This window comes from Taudactylus pleione, unplaced genomic scaffold (genome assembly GCF_031769625.1).
Source record: "Taudactylus pleione unplaced genomic scaffold, aTauple2 ptg000019l, whole genome shotgun sequence".
Taxonomy (NCBI): Eukaryota; Metazoa; Chordata; class Amphibia; order Anura; family Myobatrachidae; genus Taudactylus; species Taudactylus pleione.
Window position 1 is genome coordinate 7,617,265 of NW_028284421.1, and position 5,907 is coordinate 7,623,171.

Sequence of the window (5,907 nt, forward strand, 5' to 3'; positions counted from 1 at the left end):
CCAACTGACTCCCAAAGACTCTGTCATTTCTCATTTAATTTGGTCCTGAATCTTTCTGGCACAAATGGAATAGAGGGGAAAAAAAGGCAACAAAAAGAGCCCTTATTTGGTGTTTATACGTAAAAGTATGGAAATCTGAATATCCAGTTTAATATTGTTTATTTGGAAGGCACTACAAAAATTAACAAATCATACATGGACACAGAACAAATACATAGATGGTTGGAAGAAAAGATGCAGATTATTAAAGTTTTATTATTATTATACTTTATTTACAAAGCGCCAACATATTTTGTAACGCTGTATATTGAATACACACTGATCACATGAAACCGTAAGTAGCTTATAAACTGAGGGGAACAATTGATCGGTACTAGAATAACAATTATAGCTGTTGGTGGGCAGGAGTGCAAGTAGTTTTGTTTTCTTAGTACTGTCAGTGAACTCTGTGTGTGCACGCACACAAAATGGGCTTGGCCTCATGTAAATGGCATGGTCACTGGGCGTGTCCACACATCAACACTCTCTCTCCAGTTTCTCATCCCTATGGGCAGGGGCATAGTAATGCCTAAGAGGGCCTGTGTGCAGCGAGCCCCCTCCTCTGAGCAGCGGGCCCCGCATCTTACCTTGTGCTGGCAAGCGGGTCCCTCCTCCTCCGCGTTGCCATCTTCCCAGTGATATTTGTGCAGATGGAGCATGTGCGCAAGCAAACAAAAGACTCTTGCACAGTGCCAAAATCTTTGCTTTTACTGTGCTGTGTCATCTAGATTGTAAGCTCCTAGGAGCAGGGTCCTCCTCCCCACTGTCTCACAGCCTTCTTCTCTAGCACTTCTATGACAGCCTTCACCTTCAGAGCTGTACTGTATATGGAGAATTGTGTTGCTAATTGTTACTTGTGTTCTATTTATATTTTGTTTACTGTATTGTAATGTAATGTTCTGTGTACCCTTTACTGTATGTACAGTGCTGCGGACCACTTGTGGTACCCTATAAATAAAATGTAATAATAATAATAATCTTCCCGAAGATGTCACTGGGAAAATGGTGCACCCCTGGAACAATGTAACTTGGGCGCTATAGGTCTCAGCAATACTTGATTTCTTATGCCAAAAATTGTAACAAAGTCAAAGGAGCAGATACAACCATTGAATGGGGAGAGATGGGGAAGGCAATAGTTATTATTAAGATGGTATGCTCTGTACTCATAAATACCAGTTGTCTAGATAAATAAAAATACATATTATTTAAGTCAACCAGAGCGGAGCTCAGCAGAGGTTAGGCTTCCACTATGTGGACACAGCCGGAACAATGGAGGAGATGAATGAACGGGCAATATGGGGGTTTAGTAGTATTGGTACACATTGTATGCACTAATAATGCTTCTTCCCCATGTATTAATGTGGGGTTGGGTGTTAAATGACAAGGGTGCCTCTGTCATTATTGGCGTTGCTATCTACAAGAGATCGATGTGCCACTCAATGTAGGAATGGTCAGTGGCAGTGACTGTTCTGATAGCTGCAGCTATAATACACCTCCTCCAATATAACTTGGTTGAGGTACTACAAGTCTCAGCAACACTTGACCTTTTGTACCAAAGCTAATTGCAGCTTAATCTGGAACACTTGATGTACTCTGTAATACTTGTCTGCAGTCGGTATACACTCAGACCTCCACTCAATATGGCCGTGGCTTGGACGGAGTCTACTACTCAATTGTTGGGCTGTCACTACTCCAGAAAGATCGCAGGAACTCACAAACCTTCCATAATTTTCTTCTTTTTCTGTTCTTGAGTTTACTCCGCTCTACTGTGGAACAGTGGGTAACATGGCCACCTCCTCCCTCTGCAGCGATACAGTGTTAATGTTTTTACTGCTTGGGCATCTCCACTCCTCTCTACCAAAACATCTCCTTTCTCCAGTCACTATACTTAAAGGCTGAGCAGGTAAATTCAATCTCTGCTCTTCTGTAGCCTGACACTGGCTGCAACACCGCTTTGTTGATGACTGTGGCTGGTTTCTCCTGACTGCTCACGTAGGATCAGGACTAAAGGGAACACATTGTTGTAACCGGGCTACAGATTACAGATGGCTCTTAACCATTAGGTTACAGTGAAATATATGTCAACATATATAAATTTCAGGCGCACAAGAACTGATCATTCTTCTGAATACAATAGTACCTTGAAAGCTGCTCCTAATAGTGAAATAATCTGTTGAACCGACTTGATCTATCAAAAATATGTATAACCTGAAAACATCGTCAATTTACACATTTATTACCTTAAATGGCTAGTATTGATAAATATAAATTTACTTGTTCAGACAAAGAGCGCTGAATTAATAAAATGTAACAATTTATTACACAATTATACAATAAAAATAGAAATATAAATAAGGTAAAATAGGATACATATACACATATATAAAATACAACTGATAAATTATTTCAAATAGTGGCTCAATTTTTTTTTTTTTTTATATATACAGTATATGAGAAACTCACCTCTGCAGTAGGTGTCTCTTATTAAAGTACATATTTTTCATTAGGTTACAGGAATCGGCAGATAATAGGCGTTACACATACATGCCTACTCTCCCGGAAGTCGCGGGAGGCTCACGATTTTTCGGGTAACCCCCCTCATCCCCGGTAGAGTAGGTATTTCTTCTGTATTCCTGCCCAGAATGGGGAAAATTGCAGCGGCGTTCGTGGGTCCCTGTGTAGGGAGCGGGGCTTAATGATGTGATTCTGCGATAATTGCGTCATTTGGCTTTGCCCCTATTTAGGTCTGTGCAAATCATGGTAATTTACAGCGGGGGGGAGGCAGAGTTTAATGACGCAGACCGTCATGTCCCACCCCCCATTGCCACCCAGCTGCTTCTCCCAGGAGGAGAAAAAAAAGTCAGCAAGTATGCAATTACATGGTCGTGATTATAATCCCAGATGGCATACAAATATACTCAATCTTTACATGGAGCCCTTCTACCTTTTTATATAGCCCCCTGCGCCTTTTGAACAGCCTTGAATTTTACATCTATAAATATTGTTCTGTGACAGGAGGGGGTGTGTGACCCTTTTAGTGCCACAACATCAGACATTAACCAAACTTGCTGACCTTTGGGCTGCCCCTCCCGGAGAGGGCAGCCGGGTCGGTATTGCGGGAGGGGGGCCTATCGTGGCAGAGGTAAGCAGTGCTGTGGGCGTGGTCACAATTACCATAATTGTTAAATGGGAGCAGGGCCACGATTACGTGATTCAACGGAAATCGCATCATCAGCTGCCTGTATTGTCCACTTAATTTGGGAAGTGGATGACAGCAGCCAGGTGGCTTCGGGAGACTTGCCCACTCTTTCGGGCGGCCTGGAGTGCCACCAGATTTGCGAGAGAATAGGCAAGTATGCATCAACTCTTCCTGTGCTAATCAGTAACTAAGAGGAAAGTTCCACACGCCACTTCCCTGTCCAGGCAGGACATTTCCCCATAATTTGCCTGTTATTCCAACAGTCTCTGGTTTTACTGGGAGATAACTGGGGGTTGATCTCATCTTGCTAACAAAGCTGTGTGCCTTTCCTTGCTTATGGACAATGTGAAAGTCATAAATCTGAAGTACAAGACTCAACTGCAATGTTTCCCTTTTCAGATCCTCACACACCACCAACAGCTCATGTTTTCAGGCTTTCTGTCTGTGGAAACAAGTTGGGTAATCACTGACCCAGCCAAGTAGACTGCCCTTATGTAATAACCTGAGTTGCAGAAACTGGCATTCTGTTGATTTAGCTCGTAGTTTAAAGCTGCAATAAGTAAAAGCAAGACCAACCTGGTATTGCCTTTTAAATTATTGCAACTTTAAAAATATGGACTAAATTGCCTGATTTGCAAAAGTTCCTGCAACTCGCAGGCTATTACATAAGGTCCTAAGGGCCTGATTCAGAGGAGGATGCAGGGGCAAAGCCAGGCACAAGCAGACAAATATTTAAGTCTATGCGTGCGTCCCGATGGATACACCATTGCTGCCAAGCTCCAGTACAGTGAGCCACAAGCAGGTGTCGTGGGGCAGCGATGGTGCTCTGCACTCTGTGAGGTGGCGCTGCTCGCACAGTCCTAGTTATAGCCCTGCCTGGAGGTGGTTGAAGAGGAGAGGAAACAACCATGTAAAAGGGCTGCATGCACACTTGTCTACTTTCCCAGAATGTCTGAGATACAAATTTTAGGCAACTATCCAGGGAAAGTCAGGCCCGGCAACATGGAAGGGGAGGACTACGGGTACACTAGTCCCGGGCCTCCCGCGGCACAGAGGGGCTCCAGGGTTCATGGGTACAAAACAGCACCAAATAAGGGTCTGCCACCCATCCAGCGCAAGTACTGCAGCCACCCCCGGTTACCTCCGTCACTCCCTATCCGTACTGGTACTGCGACTTGCAGCGTCATCATTATTACATGACGTTGCGCCGACCCTTCACTGCTGCCGCGGCCTGGGAGGGCTCAGAGGAACAGCCGGGGTGAGCACTGGGCTCGCTGCGCTCACCACATGGTTATATTCCCCTCTATGCCCACTTGGATGGCAGGAAATGATGCTGGACACTGGCTGATGACGTCAGGGTCCTCTCCGTGAAGGGGATTTAGACATTACCGTGAGCACTGGCAGCAATTGTTTCAGAAAGTGACCGCCGTCTGCCTGCCCACAAGGCACATTGACAGCACTGCACCACTTCTGTCCCTCTACAGTCATTTAACCCTCCGTGACTGGCAGTCCTTAACCATGAGCTAGTCCCAAGTGACTGACACTGACTGGCAGAGCAGCAGCTGCCTGAACCTGCACCAACTGTGTGGTGCTGTAAGTCAATCAAGTCATTTATTTAAGTTTACAATAGATTTACACATGTGATATTATTCAGAAGAATTATGATGTGTGGCAGCTATATGTATTAGCAAATGCAGGGAAGGGGTGTGTGGATGCGGGGGTCGAAGGGGGGGCCCCCGAGTTATCAATGTACCGGGCCCCAAGATTTCGGTTGCCGGCCCTGGGGAGAGTAGAGAAGTCAACAGATGAAGTGGGTGGTCCGGGGGGCTTATTTGATTTTCTTGGAAATGTCCCTCTGCACTATCCTGTGAATCTCACATTGTATAGTGGGGAGCTGGGCCACGATATCATGCCACGTTCTCCCACACTGACCAACTGGACCTCTCATAGAGGGGTAAAGAAAATTGTAGGCAAGTCTACCATGTTTTTTTTTGGGTGGGGGGGTTGAGAGGAAGGATGGATTCAACTGATTAGGCTGTTACATCTAAACAGAACTGTACTGTACAGTGTATCACATTTCTGATTAGGAACAATTCCAGGGACAAAGAAAAATTAATCCAGGTACAAATATTTAACACAAATTATAAGAAATTAAGAGACAGCTGGCAGATGAGGAAACACTTCTGCCCGTTGGAGGATTAAACTTTAGGTTTTATTTTGAAATAAAACAAGCTGATAACTACTCTCTTAACAAAAAGTACAGCTAAAAAAAAAAAAAGACACGATCACACATTTGCTCCCATTTGAAGCCCTGTTTATTGTAGTAGAGCAAAAATTTAACAACCTACGGCTCTACGTATACTTTGGTCTTCAATAAAATGGCTGACACCAAACTTCATTCCATCCATAATAAACACACTCGTTCTCCGAAAAGCGAGCAGGGCATGCCGGGACCTGTGCTCCCACAACACTCAGTTTAGCCAAACATAACCCAGCTGAGACTAGTCCGTACTTCCCATGATACCTTGCTTTCTCGCGATATTTCGACGACTACAACGATTTCCAGTTATATAAACATGATGATGGAGGTGTTGCCATAGAGACCGGCACAGGACACATAATCCCTGCCCTGCTACACGGGAGGAAGCAACATCCAGGCGTTTCTGTGC